We start from the raw sequence: 27,564 nt of genomic DNA, 5'->3' as shown, positions 1-27,564 counted from the left end.
TTTTGGAGCATTTCTTTGCCACTTTCAAATGGATTTTGCTCCGGAGTATTTCAGGTTCCTTGTACTTTCACTTCTTGTTAAAACAAGGACAATTAAGTCTGACCATGTTTGAGGATGATTTGGGTCAGGGTGACCCCAGTCCCCAAGTGACACCATCTCTGTGGCCACAGCGGCCCAGGACAGCACCAGACATCCCCAGCAGGAGCTCCAGGCTGGGAAGTTCAGGTCCCTTCCCAGAGGTCCATCCTGACCCGTTGGGGACCGGCTGGGACAGGGTGTCCTGGCAGGACCCCTCCTCTGTCCAGCCCTGGAGGGAGCTGGTGACAAATGGAGCTCTCTGATGTGCCGATTGTCTGAATGATGTGTCCTTCCCCCAGAATGCAGCCCATAATCACAGCAATTACACATGGCAATCATTAATAATTGCATTTCCCTTCAATCAATTTTTACTAAAATACAGCTTTTGTGCCAGATTCCAGTTAATTTTTCCCATAGATGTGTCTCAGGCCTTGGCAATATTCCTGTGGGAAGATCAATCAGAACCCAGGACAGGATGACATGCTGCATTTCTTGGGGGATCCAAGTTTTAATTAATTGTTATTCATAAACTAATTATTGGATTTACAAATGAGTTCTTGGGAAATTCATTAGCCCTTGGAAGCTGCGTGTCAGCCATTTGCAGCAGGATGTGAGTCTGCTTTTCTTCGGGAGATGAAAATCCGTGCCTTGAAATGCAAAAGGGTTTTTTTCCCTGGAGCTCTGGGGCCCTGGCCAAGGTCATCCTGCACCCTCCCCCTGCGAGGTTCTGGCGTTTGGCCGGCCTCAAACTCGGGGTAAGAGCAGCTTTGGGAGACAAATTCTGCACTGAATGGAGAGAGGAGTGGAGTGTGTGCTCGGGACAGCTCCAGGAGAAAGCTGAGGAAAATGTGCATCGCTTTTAGCCGGACTCCTTCCCACAGGGAGCAACCCAGAGCCGGGTGGGAGCTGGGACCTTCCTACCTGAGCTGAATCCCAGCCTGGTTTGGGGTAGAAAGGACCTTAAAATCAACCTCTGTCCATGGGCAGGGACACCTCCCACTGTCCCAGGCTGCTCCCAGCCCCAATGTCCAGCCTGGCCTTGGGCACTGCCAGGGATCCAGGGGCAGCCCAGCTGCTCTGGGCACCCTGTGCCAGGGCCTGGCATCCTCACAGAAGGTGCTGAACAGGAATCAATGGAATTCTGAGGGGCAGCTCCGAGCTCTGCTCCCTGGGACAGGGACAACACCCAGGGAACGGCTGGAGCTGGGCCAGCAGAGATTTAGGTTGGATAAAAGAGAAAGGTTCTTCCCCCAGAGGGTGCTGGGCACTGCCCAGGCTCCCCAGGGAATGGGCACGGCCCCAAGGCTGCCAGAGCTCCAGGAGCGTTGGGACAGCGCTGCCAGGGATGCCCAGGGTGGGATTTGGGGTGTCTGTGCAGGGCCAGGGGATGCACTGGGTGATCCCTGTGGCCCTTTGAAATCAGGAAATTCCACGGTTCCGTGAACAGAGGGACAGCCCTCTCCCCCCTCTAAAGACAGCTCTGAATTCTATTTTTTGGTGTGCCTGCATTATTTTACCTTTTTACCTCCTCACTCTGCCTTCCAAGATTTTGCCTCACTGCTGGAAACTGCCAGCTGTGCAGGCCAGATAAATCTGCATCATTTTCATCAAGCAAAGGAGAGAAGAAATGTTGATTGCAGGTTGATTTGGGACCTGGATCCTTGTGCCAGTGCCTCGGCAGTGGGGAGAGGCTGCACGGGTGCACCTTGCAGTGAAACATCGCAGCCCTGCTGTGGGCTGCTCTTTTTAGCAGCCTGTCCTCAGCCAGGGGTATTAATTGTTTTCAAATATCTGAGATGTCTGAGTTGTTCTTGCCTGAGGTGACAGGGAATTCTATTAAACCCTGTCAATTCTATTAAATCCTGTCAATTCTATTAAATCCTGCCTGTTCCCATCCGGGCGCTAATGCAGGGATGCCTCTGACTCGTGGTTTGTAACTGAGAGGGTTTGAAGGTGCAACTGCCTGAAACCCTGGAAAAAGGGGAGTCTTTGAAGAACATTTATCTCCTGACCACATCACCTTTCAACCTGGGACTACATTTGGGAATTCAAAATTTGCTGGGATGAATGTTCTGAACGGAGTTTCCCAGAGCCCTTCCAGGCAGAGCCAGAGCTGCAGGAGTCAAAGGTCGTATTACAGGGAAAATCCCAGTTCAAATTAAAATCAAAAGTTCCTATCAGTGCTCCTGAAGTGGATGAAAAATGTCCTTGTTTATCCTTCTGGAGTCTGCAGAAGCAGCAGAAATCCGTGTGCACTGCAAACCTCTGTGATTTGTCAGCTCTCCCAGAGCCCAGCACTTAATGGATGGGAAAGCAGAGCTGGCATTTCTAATCCAGTCCCCTGGATGTTCAGGGGAGGGAAATGTTGGCTTGGGAGCATCTGGGAATGAAATGGGGGTCCGGGCACTCTGCTCCTGTCAGGGAATTGCTTTCTCTTCCTGTGGCCCATCCTGGCAGCTCCCACATTTCCTTGCCAGGTGTTGGATGTCCATGAGGAAAACAGGAAGCTTCTGCTTCCCCGAGAGAACAGGAAGGTGTCAGAAACTAAACAGAAGCTTAATTCCCCGCTCTTCTTTAACTCGGGCTGCTTCATCTCTCTCTTTTACTTTCTTTTAATTTTTTTCCCAGCTGAAACTATTTACTGATTCACAAAAAGTTCTGAAAGTGCACTTTTTAAGCACATCCACTATTTGTCAGGGGAAGCAAAAAGAAAAAGAAAGCCGCAGAACCAATGCAAAAAACCAGCCAGCTGTTGGGCTCACATTCTGCTTTCAGCCCCTACCTGGGATTGCCTGGTCTGGGGCAGCCACCACAGACACCACAGCTTTTTGGGGGGGTTCCTGTCACACGTGGCTTCTGTGGCCATATCCCTGAAGCACCTGAAGGGCAGATTTTACCCTGTGATCGATTCTCAGGTCACGGGGATGTTTTTAATCCCTGTTTGGCACCGATGGGTGCATTTGAAGAGCAGGATCAGGAGCTCCTGGTGATGACAGGCTGTTCCCACCCCTCTGAGCCTGACACTGACCCCCTCTGATGGATGCAAACTCTGAAGGAGATGCAGAGGATGCTTGATCTTGCTGGAGATGGTGCCCTGAGGGAGATGCTGCCCATTAATGTCCCCCAAATTCATCAAACAAGGGGGTTCAGGGGGTCACACACCCCAGGACAGCTAGGGCAGGGGTGGCAGGAGCAGAGAGAGGGGGTGGTGGCACTTCTGTTGGAAAAGCCTCCCCAAAACGAGGGGATAAAGGCCTTTTTAGAGGGGAAACCACACAAGGAGCAGCTGAGGGCTCTCGGTTTGTTCAGCTGGAGGAGACTGAGGGGAGACTCATCCCAGTTACAGCTTCTTGTGAGGGGAAGAGCAGGGGCAGGCACTGAGCTCTGCTCTGTGACAGGGACAGGACCTGAGGAATGGCCTCACCCCTCCCCCTGGTGTCAGGGGAGGGCTGGGGTGGATTTTGGGGAAAGGTTCTTCCCCCAGAGGGTGCTGGGCACTGCCCAGGCTCCCCAGGGAATGGGCACGGCCCCGAGGCTGCCAGAGCTCCAGGAGCGTTGGGACAGCGCTGCCAGGGATGCCCAGGGTGGGGTTGTTGGGGTGTCTGTGCAGGGCCAGGGGATGCACTGGGTGATCCTGTGGGTCCCTCCCAGCTCAGGACATTCCATGATTCCCGAAGCTCTGGAAGTTGCTGCTATGGATGAAACCATCTCCCCATGGACTCCTTGCCTGGGGAAGGAGAAGGAGGATGAGCTGTTGGCTTTTCAAATCTGCAGCGTGCTTGCCTCGAATGTCTATTTTAAGCAGCAAAATGCAGGCATTTGATGTTGGAATGAGCTGTTTTGACACCCCTGCAGTTGGAACACATTCCCATTAATTCCCATGAATTAAGAGGAGCAGAAAAAGCTCTGGAAGAAGCGTGAGGGCTGCGTGGTTGAGCAGCTCCTGCAGGTGTGGCTCTGCCAGGTGTGCTCTGGGAGCTCCTTCCAGGGCTCCTGGACTCCCAGAGGAGGGGAACGGGGCTGTGGCTTGTGCTGGGGTTTAGGAAATCCTCCCCGAGGCTGCCAGAGCTCCAGGAGCGTTGGGACAGCGCTGCCAGGGATGCCCAGGGTGGGAGTGTTGGGGTGTCTGTGCAGGGCCAGGGGATGCACTGGGTGATCCTGTGGGTCCCTTCCAGCTCAGGAAATTCCATGAAAACAGCCTTTAAACGGGAGTGCAGGGAGGGACCCTGCACTGTGCAGCTCCTTTAGCCTGAGTGTGGGAAGATTCTTCAGCTGCAGTTGATTCCCACCTGCTCCTCACACACCTGAGGCCAAACCTGCTGGAAAAATGGATTCCTGGCTCAGCGCAGGCTTGGGGGAGCCTTGAGCTGAATGTTTAAACACTGCAGCCCATCCACAGCCAGGGCCACTCTCGCCATGAGCGAGGAGTGACTGATAAGCAGAGAGAAAGCCAGCAGGGAACAGTCCTGCACCCTCTGCTGAGCCCTTGAACTCCTTCAGAAGTGCTGGGAGAGCAGAGCAACCCTCCCTGCTGCATAAACCCGCACGGAGGAAGGAATGACAGCAGCTAAAATGGGCTTTTTTTTAACATACCTGAACTAAAATTAGCAGCACCCAGTGAACAAATCCCTGGTGCTGCTCTGAAACCAAGAAAAACCCTGCCCAGGCTGAGCCCCAGGGCCTGGGAAGGTGCAGATGTGGTGGGAAGAAGCCTCTTGTTGCTTTAATAAGAAAAACACTCTGAAAGCAGCAGCTCTGCTCTGAAAGTCATCGAGGACAGCCCAACCTGGGATCCTGCAATGGCTTTTTTTAATGTTTTATAAACACCTGTCCCAGCATTAGCAGCGTTTTGGAAGAGACCTCCAGGAACAGAAAGAGTCAGGACACATTGCAGATGAAAGGGAGCAGAATTAGAAGAGATGGATGAAAATACTTATGCAAATGAAGCTTTCAAGCCCGTCAAGAAACTCACCACGACACTCATTTATTACTTTATTAAGACAGCAGATGGCAAACTGCTAATGAATGTGGAAGCCATCAAGAATTTTTATAAACAAACAGAAGGAGGAGGCTGGGAGGGAGGAACAGCTGGGTTTGGCTCCAGGGCCAGACCCAGGTAAAGCCACGGGATTTGGGAACAGCAGGAAGCTGGAGGGGCCCGAACCAGGGTGATGCCTGAGGAGGTTTGGTGGCAGCACTTCCCAAAAAAGGCTCCTGGGATGATGTGATCAGCGCCCTGCCCTGGTGGGCACAGAGCAGGAAGGGAAGGCAGAGGGAGGAGAGGCAAACCAGAGCGCAGGGCCATGAGCCAGCTCCCATTCCCAAAGCACACGCAGCAGTTTGAGGGTCATGAAGCACCAAAAAAGGTTCAATAACAGCTGCAATCAGGCCTCGGGCAGCTCTGCCCTGTGCTGAGCCCATCAGGCAGAGGCTGAGCAGCGGCACAGACACCAAAGCCATGGGAGGTGCCCCCAGAGCCACCTCACAGGACAGTGCTGGCCCCCAGCCCCACTCCACAGCTGGCCAGGGGTTGCTCCTCAGCCTGGCCACTCCCTGCAGCTTTTCACTGCAATCACCTAAAGGTGCATCAAACACCGCTCCTGTATCAGCAAAATCCTAAATCCTCTGAGGATCCTCAGCTCCTGGCCTGCAATGCAGATTTCCCTCGTTTGACCACTTATCTGCTGGTTTCATCCCAGCTTTCCTGACCAGTTTATCCATGGATATCATGCAGCCCAAGAGGCACTGAAAGTCTCCATGGAAATCTGCCATGAATCTCCATCCTGGGGAGGATGGGCTGTAAAACCTTCAGCAAGATGAGTCCTATCCTGTTCCACTAAAAATCGGAGGCACAGACAGGCCATTGAACCCAGGTGAGACCCCCCTGTTTGGGGACAACCCCAGGGAAGGCTGATGGCTTTAAACCAAATGTCATTTGGGCTCCATAATGAGTATAACAGGTCTCAAAATAGGGATAGAAAATCGAAATACTGAAAGAAAGGAGCATTCCACACATTTCAGAACACACCCTCCCCTGTGACATGGCATCTTTAAGCCCCCTGTGACAGCTCCAATGCTCAGGAACATCAAGGGAGGCTTTATCTGATTTTTCTCTGGCTCTTCTTTGTCACCAGACAGGTGAAGACAAAGCACTTCTTGTGGCAGCACAGCATGAGATGCAAATGAAACAAAGATCAGCATTAGCAACACAAAAAGGCAGAAGCCACAGGACTTGCAGATGGAGATTTTGTGGAGAACAATCCTTAATTCAAGAGAAAAACCACTACAGAGTGTTGGTAGCCATAAATCACCCCCAGAGCTCCTTAGGAGAATTGCAGACAGGAAAACAGAGAATTGCAGCCCATCAGCAGCCCCTTGGGAATGCCAAAAAATGCAGATTTGCTGGAGAAATGGGAGTCACTGTGGTGGGAAACACCTGAAATGTAAGGGAGGGAATCACCTCTACAGGGCACGGGTGAATCAAACCTGTAAAGGGCATAGAATGAACAGGAATAAATAGGAATAAAAGCGGTCGAAATGACTCTTCCCTTGTAGGCTGTTGGCTTGGAGAGAGAGCACAGTGGCAGCAGCTCCTCGGGAATAAACGTGACACATTTATAGGTGATAAATGTGTGTGACACGTGGCAGGGGTGGAGGTGGTGGCCCAAGGTTTGTCCCCAGTGCTTGGAGACCTCCAGGCTCACTCAGGGTATGAAAAGGATCTGCTCTCCCAGGAGCTGGGAAAGGGCCTGGAGCAGCTCATGCAGAGGTTGCTGATGCTCCAGGAGGAGGCTGAGCCAGGAGGGATCAGAGCTCAGGAGCTGGCTCAGGAACCTGCACGTGCTCTCAGTGCCCCGTGCAAATCAGGGAAGCAAAAGCAATCCCATAACCAGTCCTTGAGTAACTGGGGGATGCAGCCAGGCTGGGAAGGGCAGAAGGCTTTTCTTGCACTCTAATGAGCTGATCTGACATCTCATTGCTCGAGCTGACACTTATTTCTGGAAATCTCAGCTTGTTTTGTTGCCATCAGCCAGGCCTCCCATAATTTCCTCAGATTTCTCCCTGTCAGGTCACTTCAGAGTTTCTTTGAAATAAAGACAGCCTTGTAAATAAATGGAGGCCAAGGCGCTTCCCAGGGAGATGAGACAAGGCCTGTCAGGAGAAGAAATGAGGATTTGGAGCAGAGTCAACAAGAAGCACGTCTTTTGTTGCAATTGCTAACTAAGTGTAATTAACTTCCTGATGAGGTGCAGGATCTTAAGGACTGATTGGAGTTATAGACTAATCATTATTCATGAGAAATTAAAAGATACTACTTACAGGGAGCTGCATGCTTAAAAAAACCTGTAAAAGCTCACTGAGGCAAACACATCCCTGATCCAAGGCTATGGGTGAGCTGTTGGATGGATTCCTCCTGGCCAGGGTGGGGAGAGGAGAGGAACCAGCTCCCCTAAATTTGAATCCCTGAGGGAGGCTCCAGGGGGAGGGGGGTCCATCCCATTCCATTTCAGAGCTGTGCTCCATCAGTGACCCTCTTTTCCAGGATAACACCAATCCTGTGTTGTGCTCCAGGATTCTCCAGCGTCATTCCAGGCAGGAGAGCGGTCCCGGCTCAGAGCCCATGGCCAGGCTCACCTGAGGCAGCAGTGGCTTTGCTCTGCTCAGTGCAGGAAAACACCCAAAGCTTAATTCATCCTTCAGCACCAGCAGCTCCCCTTTCTGCCCACAGGGAATCAGCCTGGACTGTCCCTGAACTGGGCTACCACTCCCCTGGCACTGGCACGAGAGTTTTTTGCCTTCCATACTATCCTGATCCTCACATCTCTGGGTCTTGAGGATTGTGGCACCGTTAGGAATTCCCCACGTTTGTCCTTAATTCCAGCATCACAAACGAAAGGCTAATCAGCAGCAGCATCCAGAGTCTCCAGGCCTCCTGCAGCGCTGAGCAGATCCAGGGCAATTGGAGCTGTCTGCGCTTGTTCCTTGCAGGAAGCTCTGGCTGATTATTCCTGAGCTGCTCCTTTTGGGCAGGGTCTAACGGGAGCTCTGGGGAGTGCCTGAGTTCCCTGGCAGCTCCGGGAGCCTCTGGCAGCCTGACAGGGCCTCTGGCAGCTCCAGGTGTTCACAGCAAGTGTCAGCTGGAGAAAGAAATCATTAATTTGGAAGGGACTGACCTAACAACGCAGGCAGGGCTTTTCTGGCCCTCGTGCTGCTCACCCAGGGAAATGAGTCAGCAGAGGAGAAGGAATTGCTTTATGTGCACAACACCTGAGCTTGGTCCCTTGGAAATGAGCTGTTCCCATGGATTCCCAGCCCCCAGGAGCTCCCTGCATCTCTGTGACTCATCACAGCCTTACCCACAAACAGGCAGCCGGAGAGGAGATGAGTTTATCTCTTCAAGTCCTGGAGCAGCTCCCTGGGAACGCAGCTGAACGGGAGGGTTTGAACAGCCCTGGAATCATGTCAAGGAGGGATTGTGTCAGTCTGAAAAAATACAGCCCAGTTCTGGGTGTTTGGGCAGGTCTGTGGAGGCTCCAGCTCTGGATGTGTCCACTGGACACTCCCGTATTCCTGCAGAAGGGAACAGGTAAGGGGTGTGAGGAAGGAGCTGTGCAAACCAGCTCCAAGGCTCTTCTTCAGTTTTCCAGTGCCAGGGAAGCCTGTTCAATCTCCCCCCTCTGCTCACCAGCCAAGAGAAAGGAAGGATCCTCCAAAGGAACTGCCAGCACTCTTCTTCCCACTTGGTGTTTCCTTCCTGGAACAGCAGTCCTTGGGCTGAGCAGGGATTGGGAGCCACGGGAATCCCAGTGCTGTGAGAAGGGTCAGGCATTCCCCAGGGCCGCTCCCGTGGTGCAGGAGGGCAGGGCAGCCTGAGGAACAATGGTTTGGCACTCCTTCCTTGTCCCCTCTGTGACAGCCCCTCACTGCAGGGGCAATGAAATTCACTCTCCAGCACCTTCCCTGCCCTTCACATCCATCTCCCACAGGGCAGGGACAGTGAGAGGGGACAGTCCTGCCCCAGTGAATGCAAGGACCGGGTGTGTGATGGCAGGACAGCCACCAGCACAGGGAGCTGGGAATAATCCTGGAGAATGCCCTTAATCCCAGTCCCTGCTGGTCTGTCCTGCTCCTGGAATTCTGTAAAACTCCATCCTCCTCCCATCTCCTCCTTCTCCTCTCTGTCCTGCCACGTTTGTTGTCTCTAAGGTGACACCAGAGATGACTGTGCTGGGAACAAAGCACATCCCTGTCCTTAAGCAGTGACAGCCCCACCGTGGCTGGTGAAGATGTTGAATTCCTGCCCCAGGACCCACCAGAAAGGGCTGAATCCACCTGGGAAATAACTAAATAGTCCTGTTGTGCCCCATTTGGGAGGAGGAAAGTAAATGGAGGTGTGGTGACACTAAATATATTAAATGAATGTGTTTAGTTTTGCCAAGTTGCTCGATAATGAAATGGAGACCCAAACAAGCAGGAGATTCAATTCCAGTCCCATCATATTGTGCAGAAATGCACTGAACTGGCATTTTTATAAACAGAGAGATGCCTCTGTTACCAGAAGGTATCAGCAGGTGGAGGAGCAGGTGTATATAATGAGAGTGAAATTCTGGGAATGGGAAGTTTATGAAAAAACAAAATGAAAACCCAAGGAAACCAGAGATGAGTTCTTTCCTTCCTGAGGCATTTTTGAGGCCAGTGTTGAAGCACAGAATCCCAGATTGGTTTGGGTTGGGAGGGACCTTAAATCGACCCCTCCCACTGCCCCAGGCTGCTCCAATGTCCAGCCTGGCCTTGGGCACTGCCAGGGATCCAGGGGCAGCTACTGCTGCTCTGGGAATTCTATTCCAGGGCCTGCCCACCCTCACAGGGAAAATTCCTTCCCAATATCCCAACCTAAACCTGTTTGTTCTTTGTCAGTTTGAAGCCATTCCCTCTGTCCTGGCCCCCACTGTCTGTGTTGCATGGAACATTCCCTGGAAGTGTTCTCCAAGCTGGGATTTTATCCCTCTCTTCCTGGGGGATTGATGCAAGCCCCATTTCTCCTTTCAGAGCTCACCCACTTCCACAGTCTTGGCTTTGCCATCTTGCTGCAGGCAGGGATATCCCATTCCCCGCTGAGGGGCTGGATAACCCCCCCGCCCCGTGCAGCAGGGAATGAATCAATAGGATGGGACGGGCAGGGATGGCGGTAACTGGACAATCAGAAAGCTGGAAGTGACACAGGCAGAACTCCCAGAGGAGCCAGCCAAGAGCAATCCGTGGGTCGGGTTACAAAGGAGCTCCTGGAAATGGAGATAACAGATGAGGGGAGAATGGAGCATTTGTCAGAGCAGATAATTGGGATGTTCAATGGCTCCATGGAAGTCCTGCACTCCTAATTGCCGCAGCACCTGCGTTCTCTGGCTGGCACAGAGCTCCAAAACTTCAAGGAGATTAAAAAAAAACCACAAAGCAATCCGTGGGTCGGGTTACAAAGGAGCTCCTGGAAATGGAGATAACAGATGAGGGGAGAATGGAGCATTTGTCAGAGCAGATAATTGGGATGTTCAATGGCTCCATGGAAGTCCTGCACTCCTAATTGCCGCAGCACCTGCGTTCTCTGGCTGGCACAGAGCTCCAAAACTTCAAGGAGATTAAAAAAAACCCACAAAAGGCTGAAAGTTTCCTGGCTTGCAGGCAGCTGCTGTGTTCAGCTTCCTTGGGATACTGTGCAGGGACAGCTCGGAGCCATCCCAGCAAGGGCACCGGGCACCTGCTGTGCTGTGGGCAGCAAGCAGGAGATCCCACTGGGCGCTGCAGAATGAGCTAAAGGTGGAATTTTTCTTCTTCCAGTCGGTCAAGGAGGCAGCTCCTGAGGCAGGACTCTCCCTGTTTTCCACTGGAGTGGGATGTTCTCCCTCAGCCTGCACTGTGTTCCCACAGGGATTGACTGGGAAAAAAAGCAGCAACCCCCAAACCCTCAAAGCCTCCCCAGGTGTCCCTGAGCAGTTTGGAAAGCCCAGGACTCCTGGAATTCCGTGCAGCTCTGCAGAGCTCCGAGGGGTGCAAGCTGCCAGCAAAAATCATCCTGTTTTAATGAGTTCCCTTCATTTCCTTAAACTTTATTTGCCATAATCCCCTCTAATGAGTTCCTTCTCAGCAGGATGAGGGTTGCAGACAGTGTTGAGCTCTTGGCTCATCCTGTTAGCGCAATAAAACACGAGTTGAAGGTGTGGGCAGTGTGGGTCAGCTCATGGGAAGGAGATTTTCTGTCCCCAAGGGAAGTGCCAGTGCCACCAGTGCCTCTCAGGAGATCCCAGCGGGAAGGAGGCCCTGGAGCTGTGCCCATCCTGCTGCACTGGTCCCGTTCAGGGTCGCTGGGGGGGATCTGGCAGAGGATGGGGCTGAGGAGGAGCCTGTGAAGCATCAAGCAGCTCGTGGGTAGAACCTGCTTTGAGTGGCTGCACTGCTGCTGCCACAGCCCCTGAGCTGCCCCAGGGCCACTCTGGACTGCTGGACACCCCAGGACACCCCTGGAAAACTCCAGCCCACGGAAATGATCCTCTAGTTAAAAAGGGAGCACTAAGGCTGCCTTTCAGCCTTCAAAGCATTCCCATATATCCAACAGATCCTGAATCCAGCATCCCAGGCGTGTCCAGCTCAAGATTTCCTCAGTCTTTCAGGCTTTCCTTAAGCCTTTTCTCTCGAAGCCTTTCCAGGATCCCCAGGATGTGCCAAGCACAGCCCCCTCTGCACACCCACACGTGGGCTGGCTTTTCATTTCAGGCTGTGCTAATCCCCAGATCTTCCTGCAGTCATGCAGAGTTCAGGAATATTTTATTTATCAGAGGATTGGACTTCAAAATTTAACCTTTCTGTGCCTTGAAAGGTGTCCTCTGGAGGTGACCCTTCCAAACAGACTTGGCTGCCTCAATACAGGAATATTCTTCCACTTCCTCATCAGCTTTTTCCAATTCTGTCAGCTCCCATTTATAGGAATTTATGTATCAGGTCATCAAGGGAGACCTGGCGGGTTCTTATTTTTGTTCCAATTAATTGCAGCCTATGGAGGGGCTTCTTAGATTTACACACTGGCTTTGGATGGAGTTTTAAGCTTCCCTTTGGATCAGGTGAATCCAAGGAGATATAAACCCAGAACAAATCTGGGCAAGACTGTTAAACCATTTATTTATTTTTTCTCCATCAGATTAGGCTTTTTCCATGGATAGGCTCTTGTGACAGCACCTGAGCTTAGAAGATCTTCGTGGCCCAATTGATGCAGTGACCAGCCCAGTGCTTGGATGGGGCTTGTGCTACCCCAAACCTACTGTAAATATCCCAAATCTACGGCAAATATCCCAAATCTGTTACAAATATCCCAAATCTACGGCAAATATCCCAAATCTACTCTACCAGTGCGTGCCAGAACCTCTCCATTGGTTGCAGTGGTCACTCACTGGTCAGACACAGCCTGAGGAACAGTTTGGGGATAACAGAAAGTGCAGAGAGGCTGGGAAGAGCCTCAGGAGGGAGCGCAGGGCTCACTCAGGAACGAGCCCAGCTTGGGGGCTGCCAGCTCTGGCTCCCCCCCCTGCCTGTGTGGGGTTCAGAGAGAAGCCCAGTGTGGCTCCTGCCCTGTGCATTCAGTGGGATGGAGCAGGATCCAGGGGGAAGGGACTCGGTGGCTATTTGGAGCAGCTGGAGGCGTGACAGCTCTCGGGGAGAAGCCATCAGGAGCCCCCAGGTTTCTCACCCACCTCTGCATCCGTGGGAAATCAGCCTCAGAGCCCGGTCCCTGCTGGGAATTTCCCCTCCAGGCACAGCTCTGGACCTGCTGCTCCTCACAGGAGCATCCCTGGCTGTGCTGCTCGGCTCAGCACCACCTCCACCTGCTGAAGGTTCTCTGTCTGCAGGGGAAGAAATGGTTTGGCTGAAAATCGGCCCAAGGGTTTGATCCCAATCCGCTTCCTGGGACAGAGAGATGAGCAGGGGACAGCCCAGGGATGGCCAAGGCATCAGAGCAATGTCACACAGTGCTGAACCTGCCCCAGGCTGGGAACAGCAAAGGACCTTTTAGTCCTCTGAAACATCACAGCAGGTCCCCAAGCTGTCTTTGTAGAGAGAGAGGGGACAAGGGACTCTTTCAGGGCTTCTGTGGCACTCTCTGTCTGGTCTTTGTGCTCCTCATCCCTGGCTCAAGCCTCAGAGGGCTTCACCCCCCACTCCAGCTCAGGGCCACACTTCCAGCAGGATTTTTTATACTGGCTTCATTCCTCTGAGAGTATCAGGTGTTTTCAGCTCCATCATGGATAAACCTCGTCCCTGGCAGCCAGGGGAGAGGGGAAGGGGTCACTGAGGGGCTGGGGGGTTGTGCCACCCTCCCCCTCGCAGCTCCTGTGGAAGAAGATGAGGCCTCGATGTTCAGCTTTGTGTTTTGCTCCTGAAGGACATTCCCATGTCAAGGCAGAGCATTTGTGCTTCCAGAAACAGCTTGGGTCTGCTCTCTCTGCTCCCTCAGCCTCTGCAGAGCTTTCTGGGCTGGGTTCCTGCAGGTTCCATTTTATTTCTTAGGCATTTTTAAGCAGAATTATTTTTTATTTTGTTTTCGGTCCCCTTGTGAAGGAGAATTCGGAGAGCTGAGGACTGCCTTGGCATAAGGAGTCTTCCCACATCTCCTGGCATGTTTTCCTCCTCTGTCTTGGTGAGGCAGAGGGAAGGAATTGCTTGGTTGAGAGTGCTGGGTTGACAGTTGGCCTTGATGAAGAATCAGAAGTGTTTTCCAACCTTGCCAATGCCGTGATTCTAAGCAGGGAGCCTGGAGGAGCCTGGAGGAGCCTCTCTCTCTCCTGGCTCTCTGGACTGCTCTTCAGGCTTGGATGGGGAAAAACCCAGAAAAACCAGCCTGGTTTGGGGACTTTCAGCCTGAATCCAGACTAAGGAGCACGGTGAAGGCAGGAAATTGTCTGGGAATTGATCATTCTTACACTGATGGTTATTACACTGCTCATCAGCACACTCCACGGCCTGGTTTGAGCTGTGTTGACCTCGAGTCTCCTGGACAGTGCTCAGGGCTCAGCATGGACCAGAGACCAGGCCCAAGGAGCTTTTTCCTGTGGCGTTCAGTGGCAGCCTGTGAGGTGGGGAGGCCCTGAATCCCTGGCAGTGCCCAAGGCCAGGTTGGACAGGGCTTGGAGCAGCCTGGGATAGTGGAAGGTGTCCTGCCCATGGCAGGGGTGGGATGGGTGATCCTTAAGTTTCTCCCCAACCCAAACCATGCTGGGACTCTGGATCTCTGGACAATGACCCCTAAAGGCTGCACAGGCCAGAAATGAGCAGCAGAGTGTCCCTGAACACACGGATCTGTCCCCAGTCCTGGAGTGAGCAGAGACCAGGGGATTCCCCTTGGATTCCCTTAGACTTGGCTGCCAGAAATGGTTTTTTTTCAAAGGCAGCCAGGCACATAAAAATGCAAATAAGTACCCGGTAGGATTTTTAAAAGCACATAATCCCTGGTAATTTTGTGGGAGGGAGGTGCCTGAATACAGATAAGGATCTGGCTGTAGGTTCCAGGCATTTACAGAACCCATCCCAAGGGATGCCTCCCTACTCGGTGAGATACCTACAGAGCTGCTTCTGCCCTGGAACCAGTTTCAACACCAGTCTCTGCCACTCCTCAGAGATGCTGCCGGGTTTCCCAAGGACTCCCGGCACACAAAAATCCCAAAGTTTCTGTAGAGCAGCATTCCCTGTGATTGCTGCAAGGCATGTGGCTCTGCCAGAGGCACAGTAACAGCTGAAAGCTCTGGCTTTGGAATATTCAAATGACATGCAAAATGCATGCAGAGGCATTACTCCTTAATTAATCTAAATAATTGACTATTTCAGAAGTGTGTCTGATCTCCTCCTGCAGCTGCCTCGTTTACTGAGCCATTGTTCTGTGGACATCCATCGGAAAGATTTGGGGAATGCACAAAATACGGGAGCGTTTGACAGTGGCAGGAGTAAATATGCTTTTTATCCAAGTCCTCCAGAAGCAATTAATTAACATTATAGCCTCTGAAAAGGGAGCTCTCCATAAATCACTGTCACTAAACCAACCTGCTCGGGTCTCTGCAACAAAAAAATAGTTTTTTATGTGCTCAGACATAGCTGAGGCTTCTATCCCTGGATGATCAAAGAGGGCTCGAATAAATACATTCCTTGGGAAAAAGAGCTCCCAGGCAGTTGACACTCCAACAAGACTTGGAGTGCATGTTTTCCATGCTAACAGAGCAAACGTCTTCATCCTCAGTGAGATTCTGTCTGCAGCGGGGGGTTTGTGAGTGTCCCACTCTGCCTGGGAGGGAGGGCTGGCTCCAGGGCTCCGTCTGCTCCACAGGATCCATAGGATCTCTAGGATCTATAGGATCTGTAGGATCTACAGGATCTGTAGGATCTACAGTATCTGTAGGCAGCTGCTTGAGGTTTGATCCTGCCAAGAGCCACGTTAAAGAGCTGCACTTGGGTTGGAACAACCCCCAGGATTCATCCAGGCTGGGATGAGCAGATGGAGCAGCACCTTGTGGGTGCTGTGGGTGCTGTGGGTGAGAGCTGGGGCTGCCCCAAGCCCTGACCACCCCATGCCCTGGGCTGAGCCACAGCGTGGGCAGCAGGGGAGGGGGGGCAGAGCTGAGCCCCCACCTGCAGAGCTGCCCCAGCCCCAGGGCCCAGCACAGGGAGGAGCTGGAGCTGCTGGAGAGAGCCCAGAGGAGGCTCCAGGATGAGCAGAGGGATGGAGCAGCTCTGCTGGGAGGAAAGGCTGCGAGAGCTGGGAATGTTCAGCCTGGAGAGGAGAAGCTTTGGGGTGACCTCAGTGTGGCCTTGCAGGGCCTGAAGGAGCTGACAAGAAACATGGAGAGAGACTTTTTACAAGGGATGGAGTGCCAGGACAAGGGGGATTGGCTTCAGACTGCCAGAGGGCAGAGTTAGGTGGGATATTGGGGAAAAAATCCTCCCTGGGAGGGCAGTGAGGCCCTGGCACAGGGTGCCCCGGGAAGCTGTGGCTGCCCCATCCCTGGAATTGTTCCAGGCCAGGCTGGAGGGGGCTTGGAGCCACCTGGAATGGAAGGAGGTGTCCCTGCCCATGGCAGGGTGTGGAAGAGGATGGGCTTTAAGGTCCCTGCCCACCCAGGCCATTCTCTGATTCACCCTCAGGATGGAGGTGGATGTGGAGGAGCTGTCAGAGGGGAGAGGAATGAGCTGTAGGTCTCAGGATGTGCTCCCTGCTAGCAGTTAGAAATGGTGTGGAGTGTGATGCTTTACATTCTTTGGGGGAGGAGGCAGAGGGGAAATCAGGGCTGGGAGCAGCCTGGGACAGTGGGAGGTGTCCCTGCCCATGGCATGGGGTGGGAATGGATGGGCTTTAAGGCCCCTTCCAACCCGAACCACTCTGGGATTCTCTGATTAAGTGCATTCTGTTGAAGCTCATTTTGCTCTCTGATTTATAGGACATCTCCCAGTTTTCTTTGGGCAATTCAAATCTCTGAGAGGACTTCAACCAAAAAAACCAAACCAAGCAAAGAATTCCATTGATGAGACTGAGCCATGCAGGGTGAGAAACCCCCAGGGCCTGGTCTGGTTTGCACAGGTTGGGGGGTTTGCTCATCCTCTTCTTCATGAAATAACAGATTTAACCTAAAAAGTTAATCTTCCTTTTAGTTTTGTTGTTCTTCCCTGTTGTCAGGAGAATGGCACTGACTTGGAGGAAGGTCAAATGTTCATGATTTTATTTTCACGCCATAATTTTTTTTAACCTCCCTTTTTATCATTTCAGCCCCTTTGTGATGATATCATTTTCTTCCTTGCTTTGGAAGTATAGCCTGGTGGAGAGTTTGGGTAGGATTTATTGGAAAATGGAGAGTTTGGGTAGGATTTATGTGGAAATGGGCCTATCAGAATTTGTTACCTGGTGATACCAGAGCTCTCCTTGATTGCAGACAAAATCCAGTCTGTTTTAAAGGCAATGATCCCAAGGACAGCCCTTCCCAATACCTTGGAAGGGGACATAAGTACGGAAAATATCCTGGGTCCAGCGCAGTCTGTGGTGGGAAGAGGTTCCCAACTGTGGTCATTCAAACAACAAAATAGGAAGAATATTTTCTTCTGAGAAATAACTCCCAGCAAAGGAAGAGACTGTGATTTCTGAAGAGCTTCCATATGTATTTTAAACTCGGCTTTGGGAATCCAGCCATCTGTCCAAATATTGAAATTCCTCAGCCGTTTCAAGTGGGAGTTCATCAAGCAAAAACATCCAAGGGAGCTCCCACGCCTGCTGTGTTCCTGGGCTTGGGCCACAGCCAAACACCATTGACACAATTTTCTTGCTTTTGCATCTTAACATTTTTTTTTGTTGGCTGCAAATCGTCTCGGAGTGGGAGCAAAATAGAGCTGTCACTGTGGCAGGGTCACGTGTCCTGTGGAGCCACTGCAGGTGAGGACAGCATTGTCCATGTGCCCATGGATGGAGAGAAGGAATATTCTTCACAGAGGCTCCTTGTCCCTCCAGGAAGCGCTGGAGAACCTCAGGAGGGTCTGGTTGCAGGGGCAAGGCCTGCTCTGCACCACTTCACTGCGTTTTCTTTCATACTTTACCTACAAAAGTTCTGGTTTGCTTTTCTCTTCCAAGTCTGGCTGTCATTTCAAGGTGAGGAAAATAATGAAAGTAGAGGAAGGAGGAAAGTCAGTCCAGAGCCCTCTGTGAGAGGGCTCAGCAGGGCAAGAACAAAATGCTCTCCTGGCAGCTTCAGGAAGGATCTGCTCTGGAAAGGTCACTCCCCTCCCAGCTGGAGCCGAGGTTTCAAAGCCATGACTGTGGAAGATGCTGATTTCCACAGGTTCTGACCCAGAAACTGAACCATTGCTTTCCCAGCCTGATCCAAAAATGCCATGACCGGGGATTGCGGGAGAGGCCAGGAGCAGCATGGGTGGAGGTGTCCTTGACACTGCCATGGTTGGGAAGGGAGTGACTGGGCCCAGGGTGAGGAACTGCAGGTCTGGAGGGGAATCATGGCTGCTGCACCCACACAAAGGATTGCAAAGGATGAACAAGGTCCAGGCCTGGCAGGACACCTTGGTGAGTGGTGGGATTTCAACCATCTTCTCCCTCAATCCTGTATCCATCAGCCCTTCAGAACCTTTCAAATGTCCCTGTCCCAGGTCCTGGTGGGGGAAGACTTGTCAGGAGGCATGGGGACCTTCATCTGCCTCGAGTTCCCCAGGAATGGCTGCTGCGCCTGGCACAGCCAGGAGGAGGTGGGCAGACCTTCCTTGGGGGTTTCACTCAAGGCTTTGGATCTCCAAGATTTGGGATTTCAGGAGATATTTTTGGTCAAAGCCACAGAGGGTGGTCTGGTAGAATGCAGTGGATGAATAAGCAAGGAAGTCAAGGCTGGGACCTTCAGTGCCCCTGTCCTTTGTACAAGCCTGGCTCTGAGATATCCATGCCAGCAGCTGTTAGGCTTTTCCAATACTTTTTACCAAAAAAACTGGAAAAAGACCAAAGGATTAGTGGGAAGAAGCAAAGCAGCGTGTGACAGGCCTGGGAAGTTTCCTTGGCAGAGATCTCAGGTAAAGGAGCAGACCAGGAGATCCTGGTGACACATCAGGCAGGGGGGAAATCACCCAGTTAGGAGGAATGTTCACGCCTGCCCTGGAGGCCACGACCTGGGGCTTTCCAGGTGTTTTGTCCAAGGGACATCTCTCCATAGCTACATTTAATCCCAGCAGTTCGCCTGGCACTGATGAACTGGCCTCCTGAAAGGCATTCCCAAACTGAAGCCAGGATGGAATTTTTGTGCTTTCCCACTTTTCTCTGCCCACCAGGACTCACTCTTCTTGCCCCCCACCTTGGTATTTGGCTTGGTTTGTTTTATTCATAAACTCAAAATAAAAAGCTCTTCCTCTTTTTGGTTTTTTTGAGTTTTTTTTTTCAATCTGAGGATTTGGGAAGTTCGTAACATGTTAAATCTCTCTCTAATCTCATAAATATAAATGACAATATTGTGATGAACCAAAGAGGTGCAGACAAAGCAGGATCATTAAATCTGGGACTTTTAATGGATAATACATTCCTTCATCTGAGACTGATGAGAACTTTGCTTTCTGTATTTTCTCTCTCATGAAGAACTGGGGATGAGAAAAATGAGATGCCTTCAATGCTGCTTTTATCCAGTTCCAAACATCCAGAACTGCTCACTTTTAGGGTGAGCAGTTCCTAAATTTTATATTCCTAAACTTTGGGCAAGGTCTGACTGGGACATGATGGAAAACCAGCACGTGAGATCTTATGGTCCCAGCTGTGAGGAACAGCTGGATCTGGCTAGAGTGGGTTTCATCCACTGCTTTAACCAATGTTTGGGAAGCCTCTTCACACCAATGTTTGCTGTCTTCCCTCTTTTTAATAAGGAACATCTTCCCTGAAGCAGGACACCCAGGGAGGGCATGTGCCAGTCCTTGGAAGTTTTTGGGATCCACAGAGGACCTGATCTGCTGTTGAAGATTGTCCTGCTCTGAGGGGAAGAATGGACCAGAGACATCCAGAGATCCTTCTCATGGAATCATGGAATATCCCCAGCCAGAAGGGACCCACAAGGGTCATTGAGTCCAGCTCCTGGTCAGGACACCCCAACAATCCCACCCTGTGCCTTTTCCATGAGCTTTCTCTCAGAACAAGCCAAGAAACCCTAAAACACCACCTTTCCATGGCCCTCTGGCCTTTCCTGGAGCAGGAGCTAAAACTGATGGAGGTATCAGCCCATAATTTATTGCCTGGAGCATCCCACCTCTCCAGCTTCATCCCAAAGGTGCCGTGGCTCCCTCTGGTTCTGGGGCACACTGGAGGTGTCTGCAGCCCGTCTCATCCCTCTCTGACCTCCTGCCTCGGGTCCTGACACAAGTCCCTGACAGGAGCTGCAGTGAGGGGGTGCCAGTCTCTTCCCCCAGTGCCAGGATGAGAGGAAATGGCCTCAAACTGAGTCGGGGGAAGTTTAAACTGGATATGAGGGAAAGTTTCTTCGTGGCAAGGGACATCAGGCATTGGAAGGGCAGGAGTGGAGTCACCATCCCTGGAAGTGCTCAAAAGCCAGCTTGAGGACATGGCTCAGAGGTGAATGTGGTGGTGGGTGGATGGTTGGGCTTGACGACCCTAAAGTTCCATTCCAGCCTCAAGGACTCCTTGATTCTGTGATGTCAGCGAGGTTTGTTCCATGTCCCAGGTGAGGGCCTGCAGAGTGGGGCTTGACTTCTGCTTCTGAGAAGAGGGGAAGAACCTGCAGTGCCCAGAGCCCAGAGCTGGGTGCAGGAGGTACCTTTGGAAGCAGCTTGGAGCAGCTGCAGGATCCCAGTGCCGTCACTTTATGTAGCTCAGGCTTTGAAGGTTTAGGTCTGAGCTGTTCTTTCTTAACTTCCTTTAGAGAAGGAGGAGAAGGAGAAAGGAGAAAGAAAAGGAAGGAGAACAATCCAAATGATTTTCCCTCTGTCTGCAGACAGCACAATGAACACTCAGCTGCTTCTGTACTGGATCTCTCACTGCATTTTAGCAGAGAAACTTCTCCTCCTCTGGTTTTTGGTATTTCTGGGGATCCAATTGCCCTACCCTGGCAGGCAGGGGCACACGGAGCAGGCCCAGGATTAGGAATTCAAGGGAGAAGACCCAGAAGCCACCAGCTGAAACACCAATGTTTATGGACGGAAATCTGGCTGAGCTGTACCTTCATCCACAGAAATACTTCACGGGACAATTGCTATGTGGAATAAATTGCTGGGATCCTTTCCCATCTAATTACACCCCAGCCCACGGTGGGATGCTCAGGGTAATCAGGATCAAACACTGCACAGCTGTCTGACAGCATCAAAGACAATGTTTGATGGCCAGAAATCCATTCCTGAGCAGACATTTGTGCACTGAACCCGGCCATGAGATGAAATTCATTCCTCACAGAGTGGGCTCTGAAATCCCCCTCCTCCTCCTGCTGTACAAACACAGAATTTGCATTGATTCAGGAAGTCTTGCAGCCTTTGAAATTGTGTGTTAATTAAAAATGCTCCATTCTCAGGAGAACAGGGGGAAGGTTTGAGCAGGAATTGCCACAGATCTTGCTGCAATTACAGCATCAGATGCAGAGACTCGGGGGTGTCCCTGAGGGCACTTCCAGCTCTTTGGAGCATTCCTGGGAAAGGCAGGGAAGTGCTGACACAGCACTGGGGTCATCCCAAACTGCCCCTGTGCTCAGCAGTGCTGCCTTTAGTGTCACAATCATGGAATGGGCTGGGTTGGGAGGGACCTGAAAGTTAAGAGTGACTTTTCATCCCAGTTTTTAATGCTGATGCTTCCCCTTTGAAACAATAGGTCCAAAAATGGCCTTTCAGAGCCCTGCCCTTCCTCCATCCCTGCTGGCATCCTTTGGATGGGGTCAGGAGGGAATCTCCAGGGTCATGCCCTTCCTGAGATGTTCCAGTTACGGCCATTTCCATTTTTCCAGTACAAACTCATCCCAAAGCAGCTCAGTCCCTGCTCTCTGTATTTGCTGTCCCTCTCATTCCTGCACTCTCTTTCCAAGGAAGTCTTCACCTGCTTCTCTTGTGATTTCCAAGCATTATAAAAGAGGACATTTATTTCACATTGCAGGCAAACTTGTTTGGAGCAGCAACAATCGTAAGAATAGGCAGCAGCTGTGAAAAACATTTTATTTTCCTTCTGAATAGCAAAAGTTTCTCATTTACCTTCCAGCCACCCTGGGAACACGCTGCTCTGGAATTAAATACATGTTACCAGCAAAGAATCAGCGGGTCAAAGGAGGGATTGCTTCAAAATCCATTTCACTGCTTCCCAGCAAAATAAAGGACTTGGAAAATACTGCAGCCAGCTCTTCTGTAGTGCCCAGATTGGAATCAGCCTCTCCAATGCCACGGAGAGTTTCTCCCCAGAAGAAAACCCTGCCTGCTCTTGACCTTTGTGAGCTGACTGAACATGACCCAATTCTTCTGGAAGCCACCAGATGCCACCAGGCTTCCAGCAGCAGAGTCCCTCCTGCCGTGGCCCAGGGGGAGAGGTGGCACTGCAGCAAAGGAAGGCTGGGAGTGACCTGGGGAAGCCACCAGTGAGGTGGGGATGAGCAGCGAATCCTGACCCCACGTGCTGATGCAGCCTGACCCACAGCAAAGATTTGGGGTTTTAAAACAATCCTTCAGTGTCCAGGTCAAAGGCACAAAATGACCTTGGGTGAGTCTGTTTGATTAATAAGGAAAATGTCATTAGAAATGTTTCCCTCTCTCTGCATTTCTCTTTTTCCTCCCCTATTTTGGCTCATTGCAAAACCTGACAGTAATTTGTCACCACAGCGTTTTGTCAGCTGCTGACAGGATCTGCTGGATTTTCTGGGCAGCAGGCAGAGGTGCTGGCGGACCTGAAATGCTGCTTGGGCTGAAGGTTGCCCCTGGTTTCAATCAGAGCTGTGACCCAAAAGTCCCTGGGTCACCTGGTGTGCCTCTGAACCATCCAGACATTGATTGTCCTTCATGTGCTGCAGAGCTTTGCTTTGGAGCCGATGGAAAGATGGAGAGGGACATTTTACACTGGCCTGGAGTGACAGGACAGGGGAGAGTGAATCTCAGAATTAACCAGGCTGGAAAAGACCTTTGAGGTCATCGAGTCCAACCTGTGACTCATCACCACCTTGTCACCCAGCCCACGGCACTGAGTGCCACATCCAGGCTTCATTAAACACCTCCAGGGACGGTGACTCCGCCACCTCCCTGGGCAGCCCATCCCAGTGCCCAGCCACCCCTTCTGTGAAGAAATTCCTCCTGGTGTCCAACCTAAACCTCCCTTGGCACAGCTCAAGGCTGTGTCCTCCTGTCCTGTTGCTGGCTGCCTGGGAGAAGAGACCGACCCCCACCTGGCTGCCCCCTCCTGCAGGGAGCTGTAGAGAGGGACGAGGTCCCCCCTGAGACTTCTCTTCTGCAGGCTGAGCCCCTCCAGCTCCCTCCGCTGCTCCTCACACCACTTGTGTTCCAGACCCCTCACCAGCCTTGCTGCCCTTCTCTGGCCACTCTCCAGCATCTCCACATCCTTCCTAAATTGAGGGGCCCAGAACTGGACACAGCACTCGAGGTGCAGCCTCACCAGTGCCCAGTACAGGGCAGGAATCACTGTCCTGGTTCTGCTGGCCACACCATTCCTGATCCAGGCCATGTGGGCACACTGCTGGCTCATGTCCAGCCTGCTGTCCATCAGTCCCCCAGGTCCCTTTCTGCCTGGCCACTGTCCAGCCACTCTGTCCCCAGTCTGTAGCGCTGCAGGGGTTGTTGTGGCCAAAGTGCAGGACCTGGCACTTGGTCCTGTTGAACCTCATATTATTGGGTTTGTCCCTTGGATCCAGCCTGGCCAGATCCCTGTGCAGAGCCCTCCTACCCTCCAGCAGATCCACACTCACACCCAGCTTGGTGTCATCTGCAGATTTCCTCATGGATCAGTAAATCAGAGTCATCCAGGGCACCCACAGCACAGCAAACACTCGAACCGTGGTCACCTTCTCCTGACTGACACCTTAAATCCAAGGTGAGCTGCCCTTCCAGCAGCCTGAGCTGATCCTCAGAGCCCAGGAGAGCAGCCTGCCCTGCACTGGGCTGGGCTGGGAACACTTAAAACTCTGGCCTTAACCAGCTCCTGTCTCTGGACACTGCCTTGCGCTTGCTGCCTTCCATCTCGGGGCTCCTTGCCCTTGTTAACACCTTGTTCACTTCCCCCGGCAAGCAGCAAACCGGGAGCATTCCCAGGGCAGGACCAAGCTGCTCAGCAGATTGATTCTGTTCTGGAGTGGAGCTGACATCAAAGGGCCTCCTGGAAGGATTCTTCCCCATCTGCAGGAGGGTTTGGAATCACTGCTGCAGTCAGAGTGGCACTGGGAGCAGAGGCAAACGCTGCTGACATAGAGAGGAGAGAATTTATTGCAGCTAATTTGGCAGAAATTATGCCCTCAGTGAAGGCATCCCAATGCCTTGGGTGCAGGGGGAGCAAATATCTCCTGTGGTGAAGTGGCGGGTGGACATCGGAAAACAGGGATGCAGGACATGGATGTGATGCAGGACGTGGATGTGCTGTGATCTGGGCTGGGCACATGGAAAATGCTCTGCTGTGGTGGAACTGGGAGCTCATGGACACCAGGACGCCCTGGTGGGGTGAGGATATTTGGTAACACCTGGGTCTCAAATCTGCTGCATCAACCCTTTTGTCTTTGTTCCCAGGGGCCTTCAGAGAAGGGATTGGGCTGATGCTGGAAAAGAGGAAGAGTCCTCTCTCTCTGTGAAGTTCTGTATTGATTGAAGGATTTAATCTTGACTTTTTAGATGTTTATTTTTGCGTGTTGTAATAAATTCTAATTAAAATCTCTTTGTGGATTTTTCACTGGGCGGCTCTGTCATTTGGGTCTCAGGGTGCTTTGTATTTCCTGATATTTAATCAGTTCTGCTCACAGGCAGTTTTCCCTTTAAGCTCACCTTCACAATTGCCTGTGCTGCTCACAAAAATACAAGTTTATTAAACAAGCTGGGAGCTCAGGGGACCAAAGAAACCCTGCAGCTGCTGGCTCTCAATTTCCAAGTGTACATTACCCAGAACAGTTCATTGTAGATGCAGAGGGGGGAACTCATCTCTGTCTGCTCAGGAGCACAGAAATGGAACCATCGATGCAGACAGGCTCAGCACAACTGGGGGCACTGGAGTCCAGAGTATCTGGAACTGTCCCCTGGCTCCTGTGTTCCGGCCGTGGGATCCTGTGGGATCCTGCAGAGCCCTGCCTGAGGAGCTCAGAGCTTGCACAGGGGTTGTGCTGGAGACACATCCAGAAAGGAGGATTCCCAGTGGAAGTGAACTTGGCAGAAGGTTTTGGTTGAGGGAGGAGATGGGGACAGAAGCCAGCTCATGTTCCACATGTCACCCCCAGACTGAGACGTGCTGTGACACCAGGCAGGGCTCTCTCCATTCTCTAAGCTCCGTCAGGGAAAAACCAGAATTTGGCTTTAATTTTGGCCTGGAAACCAGTTTGACCATCCCCAAACATGGAGCCCCTTCAGGAGCACATCACCACGGTGGAGATTCCTCCTTCCCAGCACAGATCCTGCTTCCTTTGGTCCCATGCAGCAAAAGCATTTCCTCAGCCTGGCTTGGGGCAGCTCCGAGGAATCTGGGAAAGGTTTAAAAACCTACCAGAGGGACAGGTGTGGCACAGAGGGGTGGATGTGGCACAGAGGGACAGGTGTGGCACAGAGGGACGGATGTGGCACAGAGGGGTGGATGGATGTGGCACAGAGAGATAGACCATCACTGGTCCCGTTTCTGGAGCTGCAGGGAGGCTCTGAGCTCTGCTGATGTTCTGCACCTTCTGCTTCACCCCAGAGCTGCTCCTGACCTTGTTTGTTTGCATTTTTCCTTCCAGCCCTGCCACAGAGTGAACTTGGACTGCTGGGTTTATTTTCACTCCCTTTCCCACCTCAGCAGAACCATCGATTCCACGTTTGCATTTTTTTCCACAGGATGAAAACCTTTTCTATTCACAAACCATCTGGGCTTTGTTAGGCTTTGTTTAGCAAAGCTTGGATCTGGAGCTGCAGCCTCCTCAGCCCTTCCCCAGCACACGCAGGCAGTACCTGACCCTTGCTGACAGCTCTGGCAGATCCCAGATTATTTGCCAAGGGATTATTCATCCAATATGCCCATTATCCATGGAGCAATTTTCCCATTATTCCCCACATTCTGCTGGCCCACCAGCTGCATCCCAAACCTGGCAGCTTCTGCTGCTCTCCGCTGTCCAAAAAATGATCCCATCTGCACAAACCCAGCCGGGGAGGGCTCTGATCCTCTGGACACCGCTCTGGAATCTCAGGTCCCAAGGGCTCTGTTGGGACAGCCCTGCCCAAGGTGTGTGCTCAGCTCTCTGCTCAGCTCTGTGCTGCTGGAAATCCCAGGAATTCTGCTCCAAGAGCTCCCAGGGCCCCACATTTTGGGTTACCCAGGCTCAGCTCAGGGTCCAGCTCTGACAGCAGAAATCCTTGGTGTTGGGACCCCCAGGGACATGGGGGAGAAGCTCCCCACACTTGTCATGGGAGCAAAAAATCCCATTCCAGGTGCTCCACGTCATTCCTTCCCCACAATATTCCTGGATATTAAACCTAACCTGGCTGCTGGCTTAAAGCACTTTCCTGGCAGTGGTTATTTTTCATTTTTTCACATCTTAATTCTCAGATTCGTCTCTCGATTCATTCTGAAGCACAATTATCATGCAGCTAATGAAATAAGCAATATTTTCTCATTCCAAGAAATCTCGTTAAGCTAATTAGCAGGCTCCTCTGGCAGCCGAGGTTGGTTTTACCCTGTTAAGTGTGTGTGGGATTTATTTCTTTGCTTGTCTAGGCCCTGTCCCCTCCCTCCACGTGTGAGGCAGGAGGAAAGGATGGATCTGTGTCCTCCTTGGAGAAGGGACGGGCAGAGAGCCATGTCAGAGTCCAGGACTGAAACTCCCCGTGTTTGATGGGACACCCTGAAGGGACTCAGCTCACGGCACTTTTCCAGCTCCCTGCTGTCCCTCCAGCCACCTTTCCCGAGGTTCTGCTCCCTCTCCAGGATTTTTGCGCCGTGCAATGTCACTCCTGCTGGGAGGGACTGTTTGTGCCTGTCCTTCCTCGTGGGTCGGGGCTCAAACCAGCATCCAGTTAGGTGGAGTTGTGTTGTTCAACGATGCAAACCCCTGTCTAGACACCCTCGTTTCTGTTTGATTATAATTCAGCTGGGATCAGTTCCTGGCACTGTGACATTAAATCAAACAGAAAAAACCCACCTGGATGCTGCTGCCTCCATCTCTGTAAATCAAAGCCAGGAAATCAATCCTGGAAATCACCATGGGGGGCTCTGGCATCCTGAAATTTCATGTAGATCTTCAAGGATCAGTTTGCAAAGGGGGTGCAGGACCCCAAGAGTTTCAGGTCTTTTATTGCAGCAAGTTCCAGCTGTGTGGAATGCACGAGGTGCCCACAGCACCTCACCAAACCCAGAGTTTGATTTGGCAGAGCAAATCCAGGGTTAAACCCGACTCTAACACAAAACCCTAACCCCTGATGAGCTGCTGGGTGTGCTGGGACCCTGCCCAGGTCTGTGGGATGTGCTGCACAGAAACGGCTCTGGGCTTGGGAGCAGAGCTGGGTCCCATTTTACCATCTCAAATGAAGGGAGAGCGATCCCAGGAGGCACCTGCAGGAGGTTCAGCTTCTCCCTGATGGCTCTGAGTGCTTTGATGCATCCGTGTCACCCACAGGGAAGGATCAGAGTTAAGGATCCAGGCCCAGACAGTGCAGACAGCCCAGCCTGGGGGTGCTCAGGGTACAGCACAAAACCCCAAGGTTTGGGTTGCTGTGTGCCAGCTGCTTTTCAGCCTCTCAAACAGAAGGAAGTAAAAGCTGCATTTTCACTGATTCCTG

This window comes from Corvus brachyrhynchos, unplaced genomic scaffold (genome assembly GCF_000691975.1).
Source record: "Corvus brachyrhynchos isolate BGI_N302 unplaced genomic scaffold, ASM69197v1 scaffold236, whole genome shotgun sequence".
Classification (NCBI taxonomy): Eukaryota; Metazoa; Chordata; class Aves; order Passeriformes; family Corvidae; genus Corvus; species Corvus brachyrhynchos.
Note: the sequence above shows the minus strand (reverse complement) of the source record.